At 38.7% G+C, this 17339-nt stretch overlaps 1 protein-coding gene across 25 annotated transcripts in view; it reads left to right on the top strand.

The window, feature by feature from the left end:
• MEF2C (myocyte enhancer factor 2C) overlaps window positions 1-17339 on the top strand; it is a 155095-nt gene that overhangs the window by 47693 nt on the left and 90063 nt on the right. For 2 of the 25 annotated variants that reach the window (XM_039543989.1, XM_039543994.1), the window contains one exon: window positions 11584-11641. The exons of 22 other annotated variants lie outside the window; for them this stretch is intronic. The gene's annotated coding sequence lies outside the window, so the exon portion shown is untranslated. Of the gene's footprint in view, window positions 1-11583; window positions 11642-17339 lie in introns of those variants that run through there. One more of the 25 variants, XM_039543990.1, reaches the window with a different exon arrangement.

Genomic DNA, 17339 nt, shown 5'->3' with positions numbered 1-17339 from the left:
GGCAATAGATTAACATCCCTGTGGCTACTATAGCTATGTAGCATATGTGACAAATTACTATTAGGAAATATTACTAATTAATAATAACCAATTATGCATTTAGTTCTCTTTCGGTGTAGCAGATGGAAACAAGGAAGAACATAATGTGACTAGCCAGCTCTTTACTGACCACTAACAATAGCTCTGTGGATCATTAATGGTTCATAGACTACAGTTTGAGAACCTCTGTTCTAAGAAGTTGTTGCAAACACTGGCTGGTAAGGGTAATTTCTCACCTGTGTATATGGTTTCTCCATGTCTTACAGAAATTGGATTTCATGTACCAAACATACATGTGGTCATGTTAACGAGAAATTACAGCTTCTAGCGTTCATCTTTCACAGAATGCCCATGCAAGATATGGGGAGACACCCAAGGAAGGGGAGGCTTCCCCTCCATTTGCTGCATATCTTGAATGGAGACATTTCTGATCTGCCCTGTGTATGGTGTCAAAACCAACTGGGTAAAGTGAATTTTCACTTCCACTTCTTTAGCAGGGTCTGTGTATGTCTTTTGTTAATGCATTCCTGTGCCAATGAGAATTTGTGCTCTTGGAGACTGGCTTCTCTTGCTTATGACTTCTGAACAGAACAAATAATTGATCTGACCTTCTGGTCAAAAATGTTATTTTCTGGTAAATCCCACTAGTCCTGCTTAACAGTCACACAATAGATTCTCTCTTCCTTTCTGCTGTTAGAATGTGGACACAAAGTGGGCAGTCATGCCTCCTGGTTCAAATGAAATTGGAATCCTAATTTGGGTTAAAAGTAAGTAACATGTTTGAAGTGAAACATGTTTGGATGGAAAACTAGATAAGGAAATCCTGCTGCACAAAAGGGGTTTTCAACTTTTCTACCTGTCTGGCTGAAAACACTGAACCAGGAATGCCATTGTTAAGGAACCTTTTTGAGATGCCCATAAAAGACTTTGAAGGAGATTTCTAAAAATGCCAAATATTAAAATAAATTCTCAAGGAGGAAATGGTGACCTGACATGAAAAATACCATTTGCTAAAAGTTATCAATCAGGCATCTGACTACCTCAGGGACCAACATCACAGTTTCTCTCTCATGTTATTGAGAGTTTTAGCCTCTACTTTCAGAGTAATAACATTGAGACCCTATCTAGCACATTCTGAAAAATAAAACATCTGACATGTCTTGAATGTTGAGACTTTCCACAAGGTCCAGTTTGCAGATACATTTTATTGAAGGAAACAATATGAACACAAAGGAGAATATAAGAGGGCAGTAATAACATTGGGCATTTTGGATGTGCCTTTTCAGTAGCCATGTTATGAGACACAGATAATTGGGATTGCTATGCAACATTAGTCCATGATATAGTAGTAAACCATCTCACAGCAGCAATCAGCAGGGAAGAAGATGTATGGAACTCACAATGAACTTGGGCTACCATAACCTCCTGGGCCAGTCAGGAACTGTTAGACTCAAAGTCACCTGTTTGCTGGACAGTTGCCATACACTGACTAAACTATATATGTAGGGCTGACTGTCCAAGCAATAAAGACATAAGCTTAGGCACTTAGGCTCTTTACATTTTTAGAAGCGCATGTCTGCCTTCTAGTTCATACTCATGGTCATGAAGTGCCCCTGCTGCGATCCTCTCTCCCCCGACTTAATAACAGAAATTATATAGGACACAACTCCCCTTGCCTCAGATTTGTGCAACTGAGTTTATTGGCATGGCAACTCAACAGTTCAGCTACTGGAATGGATTGCCATAATCCCTAGGAGATTGATATTTGCCTGGATCAGGAACCTCTGCGCCTCCTTTGCCATTCTCTGTTTGGTGGAGGCATTGTCTGTCTATCTCAGGACTATTCGCCTGACCAGGAATGGACTGAAATGGGAAAGGGCATTCTGCCTTCCCTTGGTCTGCAAGCAGTGGATTTATAACCTCTTTTGAGTGGACAGTGGTAATTTTACTCAAGTGTGAGCCCACCTGAGACAATCACAGAACTCTGAGAATATACAAATGATTGTTGCCTGCACACCAATGTGGATGCTAAGAAAAATTCTGAGAGAGAATGTCCAGGATCCATAGGTCTGTGATAGTATGTGTGAAGCCCAAAAGCTCACATAGAAGTGTATGCCATGACACCTTCATACAGGAACATTTCTTGGTCTGCAATTGATCTCTGTTTTGACCAAAAACACTGGACTCAGGGAAATGAGATTGTATATTTTCTGGCCTATAGGACTTGTCTTTTCAGAATATAACATTATTAGATCACTTGATGTTAGAATTATGGGTTAGTTTAGACTTATATTGAGGAATTTCAACTGACAGGTTAACTGTGAGGGATAGGACAGGGTACTTTTATTATGCTTTTCTCAAAACTTATCCAAAGAGGGAGTACTAGAACATCATAAGTGGTATCACAATGAAAAATAAGCTCTCATTTCTAAAAGAGAAACTGAAGTAGGCATGACCCCTTTGTCTTTTTGTGGAATCTTGGTTCTGTATTGTAACTGAAGCAGCACTGAAATGGAGTAGAATGTTGTATACGGAGTATACACTCTCAAAGGCTTTTTTTCATAGTGTTTGATGGCATCATGGGGTCTATGGCTCCCTCCACTAATATGACGGTACTACAAAAAACTCCCAAAGTTCCAGCCAGTAAGTTGAGGGAGGAAGAGGAGGAAATGTGAATGTTTTTCTTTGAGTTAAGCATTCATTTCTGGAATACACTTGAAAAGGAGTCCTATCAGTATTTGCTCTTTCTATGTTCTTTTCCTGAAAAGAGTGCTGAAAGACCTTGTTGACCTTAGAAATTGCTAATCTGCTATTAATAGAAATGCTTTATAATTGTATAGTACCTACTGAGCTCAAAACACTTTATTAATATTAATTAATTAAGCCTCCAAGCTACCAGTGAGATAAGCAATGGGTATATAATGATCAGTGCCCCTGGCACTAAAAATGCAACCACCTTTAGGGTGGAACATTGTAGTTGCTTAATAGCACACAGAGACACTACATTTGTCAAAGTCAGGAAGCAAAGAGAGTCTTATCCAATTGCATGAGAATTTAGGGAGCAGAATGTAGTAACTCAAGTTAGAATTTAGCCAGGACACCAGAGTTAACATCCTTAACCTTTTGGTTTTAGATTTCATTTGAAGCATTGTCTCTTATATCAGTATAGTGTCCTCTAATACCATTGATTCAAGAGTGTCTCAGATGGAAATGCAACTCACCACTTCCTATATTATCTACTTGTTTTTTGGAGGTCTCTCATTCAAATACAATTAATTAATTAATTAAATTGAGTAATGGCCAGAGGCCCTGGGGGCCCATTGTGCTAGGTGCTATATAAACACATGGAAAGAAACAGTCCCACCTATGAAGAACTTACATTCTTCAAATTTGACCCAGCCTGACCCTGATTGGCTTGTGAGAACTGACAAGATCATAACATATGGTATGGCTGAAGGGAGTCAGGAAAGTGTCCCTTGCATTAAACAGGACTGCCCATATATCACTCAGATTAAGAGTAATTGACACCTGTTTAATTGAGGCTGACAGGTCATGACAAAGATGAGCATCTAATCTTCCAGTTTTACCTGGGAGAGGAGTTCCTTACTGAAATAAGGCTGAAGAAATAGAGGCAAATATACTATCCTTCTATATCTAATTCTGTCTTGACATGGAGCGTGATTTGTTTCTAGCAGGTTGAAAGTCTGTTTCCTTTTGACAGAACCCAACCCTTTTTCCAGACACAGTAGGAGCAGTAATATTGGAACTCCTGGGGCATTGGCTAAACACTCTTATTTAGATCCTTTGCTTCTGCTCTGGAGTGACAAAGGTTGGACTGCACCTTCCAAACTAAAATAGCCGCAGAATCTGCTCTTTTTTTTTCTATTTTGTGGGATCAGTCACCTTCTACGCATCTGAACCACAAAGAGACCTCTGGCACATTAGCTTGCAGACATATTTCTCCATATTCCATTACATCTAAACTGAAATTCCACCTTCTTTAACTTGTCTGCTATGGGTGGGATGTTGCATTTCCTCTCCACCATATTTTCAGTCAGGCAGCTGAAACACCATATTGGCTAGGACCATCAAAGGACAGGTCACTGCTCTTCTACCTCCAATGCTTCTTACCTGCAGAACAGAATGTCATGAGGCTGCAAGAATCAATTTATGTGGGCTTGCATCCAGACCACCAATCTTTAGCTCCCTTTTTTCTTATTGAGAGTTATCTCTGCAGGATCAGACTGCAATGAGGCCGCCAAAAACAAACTACTGTGGGCATGCAACCAGGCCATCCACCCTCTTAACTTCTTGTGCTAAATGTGAGAGGTTTGAGCAGAGGTCACTGACTTACTGGTGAGTGTCTCTCTTCTGAAGAAGCTGCTACATGAACTGGAACAAATTATTTAGGAATCTAACATGAAAGGCAAAACAGACAATAAATATAAAAATAAAGATTCTGGCCTATAAATGGTCCCAAAACCACACTAAACACGAAAAAACAGCAAGAGAATTGCTTCTCTCTACTGGAGCCAAAAAAACAACTGACAAGTGAGCTCCTAATAAAAGGAGAGTGATATCATTATAAATCAGATTTTGCTTCTCTCCAGCAGCTGGTGTGGAAAAGTAAATCTCTGGGCTAATACAGAATGATGCTGGATAATTCAAAATGACTTAAAAGTATCCTAGGCTTTCAAGGACCTGAGATTTCTACCTGTGAAAGTGAAAAGTAGCTCTAGTTAGTTATTATAGAACATTTGCAGCCTGTTCTGTACCTATTCCATGGAATTGCTATGGAATTGAGCCCTTAATTCCGAACTGTCCATCCTGAGTAGATACAATATATTTTGTTTTTACTGGTGTTAACATTTGTATGTTGGGCTATTGAAGAATCAGTATTTTTTAATCATAAAAGGACAATAGTAGTCCAGTCCTTTCATCTTTGTAATCCCTTGTTACCATAGAGGCTTTATGCAGATGCTATGATCTGTGGCTTTCCATGGCATGGTTAGTCAGGATTCTGGCTCCAGAGCTGCTCAACCTATTTTTCAGAAAGACTGGCCAGCAACAGAAGCTATTTCCTTTCCTGAAGCAGGATGATGCTGCAAAGCTCTGCAGATAGAATAATAAGCTCTGCACCCTCTTGTCTGCTTTTCTCCTGCAAAACTCCAAAACCACCTCTTCCATGAAAAAAAAAATCAACCTTAAAAACCCTCAGGACTCTGGAGAAACTACAAGAATCTACATAAGGGTGCTTTTGGACATTCAAATTGGCCCTTCAGCACCCAAATGTCTATTTAGTTTCAGCATCCAAGACCAAGACCATTGAAGTCACTGGTAAAATTTACATTGACTTGCATAGGTACATCATTAGGCAAATGGCACAGAATTGGATACCCTAACTTAGGGACCCTATTTTCAAACTTGAGAAACTAATTATTAAAATAATTGGAGAAAGAACTATAAACTTCTTCCTGAATTAGGTTACAATGTGCCATAAGTGGCACTTATTAGCAGAGGTCATCACTGAATGATCTGAATTGTCACTGAATTAGGCCTCAATATAAGGCCTAAAACAAGAATAGATAGGAAAATGAACATATTTAAAGTACTTGATTTTATAGAATTTGTTACTCTGAAGTAAAAAAGACCATGGTGTAGATTTCTCATCTTGAGATATTATGATAACTAAACAACACCTCAAATCTGATTATCTGCATTCTTGGAAAACATGTTCCGTAAAGGCAATGGATTGAAATTTACTGTTACTTGTTCTTGGTCTCATTGTAAATGTCTCTGATTATAGCTACACAGAAAGAAAAGTTAACTTTACAGAATAGGAAATCATTCTGTCAGACAGTATTTACTTGGTATGGGTAACACTTGCTTTTTGATACTCTGTTCTTAGGGTTGGCAGCAATTTTATTAAGCAATTTTATTTTCAAGAATAAAGAGCAAATTTGAAGCTGGGTTCTCTAAACCTTGTAGTGTGGTTGCACAAGAAATTGTCAGAGGAAATATAATGGGGAAAAAACATAGTATTTGTCTGACTTTTGTTTATTTTACCATTTATAAAGCACTACTTGAATTGCACCTTGAATTTTATTATTTCTGTTTCAAAAAAACTCTAGGGGCAGAATTGTGTTTTCATTATTAGCTGTAACGATGCTGTTAGTATTAACGTGTTCTGTCCGGTCTTTTTGTCTATTCATTCCAGAATGGAAATTAATCTATTTAGCTAGAGGCTACATAGTTTACTGTCATTAGTTGGGGACAGTCAAAGATATGTGACTGTTTCAACTACAGAAGAGCTTTGGGATTTTCATCTATTGCTGATATCTTAATCAAAAATGTTACTGAGAATCTGTGAACACACCCTTGAGGAGGAAAAAAAACAACATAACCCAAAGATTATTCAAGCTATTTTAATAAAAAGTATATGTGTAATGTTTCATTTCTGCCTAAATTTAATGTAATAAAGCACTGTAGAGGATGTTAGTAAATTTTACACCATATAAATGGGATTAGAAGTTGGCCAGTGCAAGAAAAGGCAGAAATGTTGAGCAATTTTAGATCCTGCTCTCAAAAAAAACTTACACACATGCTTTGCTTTAAGCGACTTCTCAGTGTGTAAAGTTAAGCATGAGCAGAAGTCTCTCTAATCGGGACCTAAGAAGCAAAGGCTTAGTTGTAACAGATGGTTGAGCCCCAGCGCAATAGGCAATGTTTTAAGAGTCTGATCTTCCCATGATGAGTGAAGAACACATGCACACACACTACACACTCAAGCATTAATGGATGCTACATTGATGAATCTTCAGTATATCAGTGGGAAAATAGACCACTTTCAAGCCCATTCTATTTTTGTGGACAGCTCTGTATTTCCATTCTATCAATTTTACTGTTTTAATCAACTTGAGATTTTTTGGGTTTTTTTTTTTACTGAAAATTAAAACCACATTTTAAAATGAATTAACTAAAAACTTTGTCTTTATTGGATTTCTTTCAGAAAGAAAGTGAGGAAACATTTCCCTTTACAATACTATGTCTTCACACACACACACACAAACAAACAAACAAACTAGGTAAAATAGATTATTTTAAAATTACTGAGGCTACTGATTGGCACATAGTGATCTAAACATTATAAAAGAAAAAATATCTGACTTTTTTTCTAAAAAAAAAATGCTAATCATTCAGCTGGACACCTACAGGGGTCAGGCAGGATTCCCCACCCCATCTCCCAAGTGTCTTCTGATGGGTTTGTTTCTTTTTCCACATCTGCTTCTGCTGGAGCATCAGTGATGGACATGGCTGGAGATGGGACATTGGATGGAGAGGGCAGGGCTCTGAGGTGGACCAATTATTCTCACTCTGAGGTGCATGGCTGGCTAGTCCTTGCTCACATGCTCAGGGTCTGACTGATTGCCATATATGGAATCAGGAAGGAGTATTCCCCAAGGTCAGATTGGCAGTGACCTGGGGGGAGGGGTTGCCTTCCTCCACAGTATTGTGTGTAGATCACTTGCCAGGATTATCTGGGTATCTCTGATTTAATCATATCCCTGACACTGTGAGGGTTTCAGGCACTTGTCTACATCAGTCCCTCCTATTCTGTGCCCATGGCCCATAATAGTCTAGTGGGCTGTAATATTTTGGCCTAATTTCGGTTGTTGGGTTTAGTGCTGAGTGGTGTTGGTGCCTGTGATATGCAGGAGATCAGACTGGATGATCTGGTGGTCCCTTCTGGCCATAAAGCCTGTGACTCTAAAGGTTTATCCATGCAAGGGACCTAGAATGGATATTTATCGAGAAGCGGTTTAGAAAACATAGGAGTCAGTTACATTACCATCAGTGTAAAAAGTGTTAGCAAAGCACTAAGCTCCACTTCCCACATATATACACACATTCAAAACACACATTTTGTTTTATGTTGTGCATATCTTTATTTTAGCGATAGCTGAGGGCCAGATTCTTATCTCATTTTCATCAGTGTAACTGCAGAATAACTTTATCTGTTGAGTAGAGTTACTCTGGAGTTGCCGTGGTGTAACTGAGATCACAGTCCTGGCCCTGAGGCAGCAGTGCAGTTTCACAGAACTGTATTTTTGTAAAGATAAAGGACAGGCTGTGTTTTCAGAGGAATGTCTTGACAACAAAGTGCATCACTGAAGGCCACCTCACTCACAATGAAGGTCTGTATTTTAAAATAGCACTAAAACAAAATAACTGCTGTGTTTTGGCAAAGGTCTTAACTATTTACAGCACTACATAAGAATAGTAAATAGTGCTTCAGTACTCAGATTGCCCTAGCTGTAACCCCAAACCTGGAAGAAATACTATGATTATGTTTTTCATATTTTTTAAACATAGTAGCCATTATCAGTTTAAATATTGTGAAGCTTAGCCTGATACTGCTTTTTAACAATGCAGAATTTTGATTTCCGACAGCTGCATTGGGTCTTAAATCATATATTATCTTTACGGAGCTTTTTGCTAACATATGTTAATTGGCTGTTTTCTGTGACAAATTATGAACTCTTACTTTGATGAGGTTCAATTGCAATCATGTTGAAGTCGAGTACGTAGAGTTTCCAGCCCCCGCTGGCTCCTCAAACCACTACAAACATCTGCACGTCACTGCAGTGCTGAGTAATGGCAGGATTTGGGTTGGTCTGATTTCTCTACAGATTTTTTTCCACAGGATATTTTCAGCTCTTTGCACTAAATCTGTTTCTGGGTTTGCCCTTTTTAGCAGAAGTATGTTCTAAAATTAACATCATGTCTTATATAAGATTATCAGAATACAATGAGAAATCATTTACAGCACAATACATTCAGAATCTGTTTTGATTCTACTGAAACTTGAGTGCAGTTGGTTGAAATGAAGAATCAATCATTATTCATGCTCTATGTTTCAGTTAACATTTATTGGGGTCATGTAGAATTTGTGGGAGCATAAGTGGTACCTGTGTTTTAAAGTCAGTATATTTTATTTTCTGATCAATTGCATTTACTAGATCAAGGGTTGAGATTTGTTTTATTTTTAGAAAACTGGGAAGTACTGTATCTATTTTGTGATTTTTTCACTAAGAAAACTGTGTTTCCCTTCTGGAGAGGAAACATATGTCTGATTATGTTTTGCATAACCTTGCACATCTTCCTACCAGTAAATGAAAGATTGCATTGCAATTTCAATGTCTTTGTATCTCCTTCATGTCTAAGTACTATTGTGATTACATTTGTTAAGCATGTGATGAAAAGAATAACAAATAGAAAACACATTTTCCAGCATGGTTAATGAGTTAAAAAGATATGGAACCAGTCTTGCTCTGAGCTTTTTTTAGTTTTTACATACTACTGTGATGGCACAATTTGACAATACACCTCTATCCCGATATAACGTGACCCGATACAACACGAATTCAGATATAATGCGGTAAAGCAGCGCTCCGGGGGGAGGGGGGCTGCACACTCCGACGAATCAAAGCAAGTTCGATATAACACAGTTTCACCTATAATGCAGTACTTTTTTTGGCTCCCGAGGACGGCGCTATATCAGGATAGAGGTGTACTATTCGTTTTTTATAATTCATTCATTACAAGCATTGCAACATACAGCATTTATTGCATGTTGATGCATTATCATCCACAGTACGTTACATGTAGAGAAATACAAGAATACATGTATTCAAACAGAAGGAAAGAAATCTAGTCATTAAGTGATTTGAACATCATCCTTTTAAAAACTGTGTCAAACAATGTCAATTGCATTGCAATTAATTTAGCAGAACATCACATGGTTCAGCCTTGACCTAAAGCAAATGGCTGTAGATAAATCTGTCCTATTTCTTCTTCAAAGCAAAAGATGGGGCTTAAATTTCAAGGCAGGTGTTAGAGTTTAAAATAAGGAGAGCCAGATGTGAATAGAAGCGACTTCAGTCTCATGAGGCTGGTTATAATTCAGCCCTTTCCCTGGGGTGGCACACAATCAATGAGTTCCAAATCCTGGGGCTACCTGCATTTATGTGAAGGCATGGGAACATTGCTTCACAACTTACTACTGAACATATGTGAAAAAATTAGAGCAGAAATTAAGGGTAAAAAGGTTAATTTCAGAAGTTACTCATGAGCACCATGTTCCTTTGAAGCTGTGAAATTAAGATGATTTCTGAGGGGAAAATATTGAAATGAGGAAAGTGTTCTTGTAATAGCATTGTAAACAATCTAAAAATTATGTTATGGCTATTAAATAGTTTCCTCTCATCAGTGTTGTTTAAATATATACAGTGTTTTAAAGGAAGTGCTATGTAGGTCATATGCAGCACAAGTGAATACATTTAAGGATTTCTCTTTTGCTGGAATCTAAGTGAATTGAAACAGGGAAGACTACGGATATGACTTCAGAATTCTTGTCAATACTTTTGTGTGTCTGCACTGTAAATTGATACATTGTGTCTTGAGTTAGTCTACACAATAGCATTCAGTTCCACTTGATAAGACTAGCTTAATTGGCTTTAAGAAAATAAAGCAAGGTAAAGAAAGATGTACAAGTGAAAGAGAGGACTTGGCATTTTATTGGATTTTGAGGCCTGTGAGCCATGTGTCTTAATTGGGGCCAGTTGGGATCAGTTAATAATTGCTGTCAGAAGATCAAATTTAATTCTCTTTATAAAAAGACCACAGTGGGATAGAGTTAAATAAATTGTCATCTGAGGTTTCAAATGAACAAAGCTTTAATTAGGTTGATAAGGATGCTGTAAGAGAGAGAGAGAAAGAGAGAGAAACAGGAAATTGATGAATGTGCTATGTACCATATTGGGCCATGTATGACAGTACTGTCAAATATCTTTATTTTGAGAGGATACATATTAACATGTAGGGTTATTTTGCTAGAATAGTATATGTATCTAAATGCTTTTGACAAATAATATAATTAGAAACTTTTTTATCTTAAATGATTGGGACTAGAGATTGTGACTATTAAACTTTTGCTATCTGCTTTAGTTTAGGGAGCAACTTCATATATTTGTGCTCTTTTTCATTATTTGTGCCAGAGAAAAATTGCAGAACCTATTTATTAATTATATTAAGCATATCTGTAGCTTATGACAAATATTCAAATTAACTAATTATTCCTCAGAACACTTGTATAAGGTAGGTGGGTATTATCCCCATTTTATGGATGGGAAACTGAAAGCAAATTCCCAGATGACTTAATTTTTTAGTGGCAGCTGCAAGATTAGAAGTCAGGAGTGACTGCCTGTCAGCCTTGGGCATGCTCTTCTATACCGTGCTGCCTTTCAGCTTTACTGCAGTTTTCTGTTTCTAAGGCTATTTTGTCAGAAATGACTTTGTATATCAATATGGTTATAAAAGTGCTTTTTTCTGAGTAAACATAATGTACATTCAAGGCCACAAAAAAGATTAGCTAATGTATCTTTTTATTGATTTTGTTTTGTTTTTGTTCAGCTTACTGCTATGATGATAATAAAATGAACAATTGTTGACGATGATCCATTAAGAAAAATATTCTCTTTCCAGATGGAATGGAGATTGGCAAACAAACTACACTGGGTTACTAAGGATGAAATCCACAAAGGTACTTAGGCACCTATATCCCATTTTTAGGCACCTCTGTGATCCACAGAACTGCTTGGATGCAACCTAACCCCATAGGCCCCTAACTTTGCTCGGGACCCAAGTTTTTGCCTCTCGGCATGCATGCTGCAGCTTCATTTGAGGCTCCTGGGTGCCTATTTCCCTCCTGAGCCTGTGCACTACTGCCTTATGCTAGGTGTCCATCTAAGCCCCAGAGCAATTCTCAAACTGGGAATAGGCATTCAGATGCCTTAATTTCATATGAGGACCTGATCCGTTAAGTGAACTTAGAGGCTGCCTACTGGATCAGGTCCCTCAGATGAGTTTACACAAAGTGTGTGAGGGGTGTGATCTCCCATATAATCTTTAGCACAGTGGTTATTGTACTTCCCTAGGATCTGTCTCAAGTCCCCTGCCCCTCTCTCCCCCTGCTGGAAGGGAAGTATGAATTTAAACAGGGATTAGCTGGCTCTCAAGTGTGTGCTTTACCCACTGGCCTTTGGGCTATTCTGATGTTGGATTTCCCTCAATCTTTCCACTATAAAGAAATATTAATTGGGCAAGTGAAGGAATTAGAATGGCTCTGAGAGGCAGTGGATCTCTCTTCAAATCCATTTTTCCCCTTGGGAGGAATGGGGACTTCAACTGAATTTCTCTCACATCCTAGGTGAGTACTAAGCTACCGGTTATAAGGAAGGTTCTCCTTCACTCTCTGGCCTTTTGCTTTTTGGGTGCGAGGGCCCTAAACATGACTTAGGTGTCTGAACACCTATCTTCCTCCAATTCGTGGATCATGAGCAGAGATAGGTGTCTAAATCCAAGGTACAGGGAGACACCTATCTCCAAGAGAGGGGTAGGGCTTAGCACAGACATCCCTCATTGGTGTGTCCCATTGGCTAGCTTAGGTGGCTCCCTGTCTGGTGTGCAGCCTTTGTGGATTGCTGTCTAAGGTGCCTCTCTCCCCTTTTGTTGTATAGAACCCTAGGCACCTAACTCAGGCTTTGTGGTTCACAGTATTGTTCCTGTGATTTTCTAGGTGTTGCAATGCCTAAGTCACTTTGTAGGTCTGGGCCTAAAAGCAGTAACAACACAGCAGCAAGATTTCCTTGTACAAATGAAGTGTATTTTGTATATCCATCTTCAGATGATATTTGTCAGGGATGCTGACTTTTTGCATTAGATGTTGCCAAACATGCTTTTTTTGGTGGAGGGGGGGATTGAGAGGGTGAGGGGGTGGAGGTTAAAAAAAGTAACCAGCTATATGTGCAATGGAGTGGTTACCGCTGGGGATCTGTAGACAGACTGTGATGTTAGATAGTGGCTTTTATTCTTGCAGACAATGTTGGGTTTACCTTTGTGGTAAATACCTTCTGAACCAGTAGAAATTTGCTTCTTCAAGCCTTGAGATGAAAACTGCTAAAAATCAGTTCTATGAAGAATTAGAAGAACAAATCCTCATATGGAAAGTCTGAATTAGTTACCTAATGTAATTCTCAAGACTAAATAAGAACTATGATGTGCTTGAGCAGCATGCTAAATTAGGTGTTTGTTTGATGCCTTTTTAACTGATTCAGGATGGATCTTAGGTATCTCAAGTATATCTCTTTTAACCCTTTAGAGTACTGAAGTGTAATGATCAATGTTCTGGATTGAGTTTCTGAAGACAAGTACATATGTCTTAAGCTTCTCCACCTCTGCCTTTCACCCACACAGCTGCTGCTTGCTCCCTTCCTCCTCCCGCCCCCGCAAAATACCCATAGCCACACTCCCAATGCAAAGCACCAGAAGATGTCCCCACCCCAAAGCAGGCCAACATTCTCAGGCTCCTTGCCCACTGCTTCTTAGTCACTGGATCCATGTCTCTGCTTTCCCCCACTGCCAACACCAGGCTGTTTTTTCCCCTCTTCTGGCAAGATCTTTTCATGCATCTCCTCTTTCCTGATACACACACAGAGGGAGATATCAGGAGCTATTGATGGGGGAGGTGAATCTTGTCAGGAGGCCAGTCATGCAGAGGAACTCGATAGCTTTGGAAGGTAAGGGATGGTGCAGGGCTCACTCCACCAAGTATACCTATTTATCCTGCCTCTCAGCAGCCAAAACTCTTCCTCCTTCTGGAACAGTACCCTGCTGCAACCCAGAAACTCAGGAGTAGAGGCAGATCCTGAATAACATACACATGGAGAATAGCCCATATCCTAAGGCTTAAATGGGATATCAAAAAATACTCTATTATCAAATGGTTATATCGGCATGAATTTGGCTTTTTGTTTTGTAAAGGAACAGACACCTGACTTCAGGTGTTATTACAATTGTATATACTTCACCTGTTTAAAAGAGGTTTTCTATCCTAATTTCTGAGCTGCATAGTAAAAAGAACCTTTTTCACAGACAAAAGCAGATTTCTCACCCCTATTTAACTAAGATCTGGTGTTTTCAGAGCAGTATTTTCTGTTAGCTTTATTAAATACCTGACATACCTTTCATCTCCTTTTGTCCTTGGGAATGGAAGTCTTAATGTAGAATTTTCAGCCGTTGTGTCATTGGGAAGAGGGGGATAGTTGCCTTGTCATAATTGAGTTTTGGAAGCTTCATAGTTTTTATACCCCTGCTACGTTTGTCAAATTAACACTTCTGTAGAATAAACTATCAGGGCCATGCACGAAATGCAATTTGTGATTTTCCTTGTTAATGACAATGATGATAGAATAAATGAACAGTTAGCATCTCAGCACACTATCCACCGTATTGTGTAGACTACTTTATATTTCAGGAAGATCACAGTTTAATACCTGACATTACTAGTGGGGCCAGGTACTATGGTCACCTCACCTTTGTCACCTTTGTCTGGCTTGTTCTCGTCCGTTTCTTCCCAAATGCAAGTCAATGGCACCCCAAGGTACTATGGTAAAAGACAAGTTTCTGGAGTTGGATACAAAGAAGGAATGAGACAGTCTTCTGTTTGATTGTTCTCTGATAAGAAAGGAAGAGCCACATATAAGATATGCCAGGTATCTTAGTTTGTTGGAAAAAAGTAACAAAAATATCTGGATAAAAGTTATGTCTTTTAGGTCTGTGATGTAGGAAAACATTCTTTTTTCTGTGAACAATCATAGTTCTGGGTCTGATTCTTCTCTCACTTACATTAGTATAAATGAGAAGTAACTCCACAGAAATTAGTGGTGTTATGTTGGTATAAAACTACAGTTAGTGAAGAATCAGGTCCTGGGAGATGAGTCAGAGATATAGAAGATTCTGTGTTGCTGTGGGTGGGTGGAGGAGCCATCTAAAAAAGATGTGTATTTGGTGCAAAAAATGATCTAATATAGCACCAAAATATGTTCCTTAAGAATCAGACTTTTCAAGTTGAATGAGATAAGTACAAGTTATTATATATATAATATACAGGAACCATAATGTGCCCCTATGGAGAAATACCAATGGAGGGGGAAGGAAACTGTGCAGTGACCTCTTGTGGACCCCATTGTGGGTGCAGGATTTGCCCTTCCATGGAAGAAAGCAGGAGTTCTCACTCATGAACCCCTGGATCTCCCAAGATTTGCTCAGATTTTGAGGATCCTCTGGGGTACCAGGTATCTGCCATTTGCTCCATTTCCCTGGCAGCACAGTTTCAGTGCAGCCACTGTGCCCACCCTGAGACACCTCTTCAGGGGGTTAACCAGTACAGTGCATGTGCGTCAGTGATGTTAATACAGTCCTAGACTGTCTCACCTCTACCCTATCATTCCAGCAAATCTCCTGTTCATTCCACCTCTCTCCAGTTGCAGATTATTGGATTCACACAGAGCCCCTGCACAGGATCCAGGGGAAAGAAATGTAATTGCTACAGAGATAGCTGAACCCCCTGATCCCTTTCTGCACAGAGAAGGGAGATCCACAATTTGAGGGTCCCATTCTTATGCCAATCCTTAGAACACAATCTGTCCCTAAATTTAGAAACTTGCTGCACTACCTAGTAGGCTGGGCTCAGTAGGCGGTGTATCAACATGAATTAAGTTTAGGCCAGACTCCAGATTTAATATTACCTGCAACCTGTTTTCACACGTTTTCAGCCCCAAATGGCAGCAGTTTCACAGTACTAGTTCCTCTCATGCTGTTTCCACCATCTTGGGCTCAAATCCTGTCAGAATGGGATGAAAACGAACATCTAATCTCATATGATTTCAGCAACACCCATATTGGAACCTGAAAATAGACCCCTTCCAGTTTGGCATCTGACTTGGAATGAAACCAAGGGGAGCAGTTTAGATCCAGGGATCAAAAATCACCCCAAACATTTGAAAGAGTCAGAGTCAAGGTTCTGGCTTGGCCCTTCTCTACTTCCGAGGCAGCTTGGTGGTGATGTGTTCCATCATTTTTAGAACTTGGGAAGCGCGACTGTATTATGAACTTTTGACTAGGCAGGCTCTAAAACAGTATTGATCAGGAAGAAAGCAGCTCAGCTTCCCTTTCAGCTAGAGGGATAATGCAACAAAAATATAAGGGATAAGGAGTCCAAAGTAAAATGGAGGGATTTTCCAGGCAACATGGCTATATTCAGGAACACATCAGACATACAGTCAGACATCAATAAGAATAATAACTAGGCTATTTCTTTTGAAGTGGAGACTAACTGTTGAAAATAAAGTAGACATGTTCTGTTCCCCCTTAAAATAAATAAATAAAGACAATATTAATTAGGTAAGAAAACCTTATAAATTCAGCAGGTGCCTTCAAAGTCAGTAGTAAAATTAGTAAAATCAGCGTATCAAGATAAATTATTAAAGTTTTCTCTTAAAATGATAATGAATCATCTAAATATGAGAGAGAATTGATTTTGCAGCTAGTGAGCTTGTGACTATTTTGCCATTTACTGAATGCACAGCTAGCATTCTGTAGTTTACTTTTTTAAAAAATTATGCCAGCTTTTTGCAAAACAATATGTAAAGAATATGTTGAAACTGATTAAGTTTTACTTTACAAAAGACTTTTTACCTCAGATAAGATAAACAAATGAAAGGATCAATAAAATTGTTGCACTCGCTAGTCCATGCATCATGATTAATGTTTTTTCAGTATTACATATGCTAACTTCAGTAGTCTATATTCATATGTTATGACTGTTATGATTTAAATGTTTGTTTTATGCTTCCTGTAGAAAAATGCATGCTCTCCTGAGATAAGTTTAGCAGATTAGAATGAATTCCCTCCCACATCTTTTAATGTGGTATTCTGACCATAAGATCAAAACACATAAATGTAGGTTATGTTCAATTTCTAAATCAGAGTGTTGTGGACAGATGTTTGAAATCTTAAAATGACTCATTCATTTGTTGCATGGCTTCTTGCCCAAATGAACCATACAGTAGAGTGCACTATTTCTGTATCACAGATATATTGCAACGATGATGACATGAAATATGTAAATCTGTTATAAAAAGTTGCTGTTAATAAGCCAAATTCTGCCCTCAGTTACACTCACACAATCACATACAATCTTAAGGGCCAAGTTTACCACTGGTGATATCTCTGTTGACCTTGGTAGAATTATATCAGAGACAAATATGCTCAGTGCAGAAATTGGCCCAGTGACTTTTGCCCTTGTTCTATATTTATTGCAATACTAAACAGTACAAGGTGTGGTCTTCAAAAAGCTTCTTTATTTGATCCAGCATATCTATTTTTTAAATGGTGTAGCT

Source organism: Mauremys reevesii, linkage group 6 (assembly GCF_016161935.1).
Source record: "Mauremys reevesii isolate NIE-2019 linkage group 6, ASM1616193v1, whole genome shotgun sequence".
Classification (NCBI taxonomy): Eukaryota; Metazoa; Chordata; order Testudines; family Geoemydidae; genus Mauremys; species Mauremys reevesii.
Note: the sequence above shows the minus strand (reverse complement) of the source record. Positions and strands in the feature narration are given on the sequence as shown.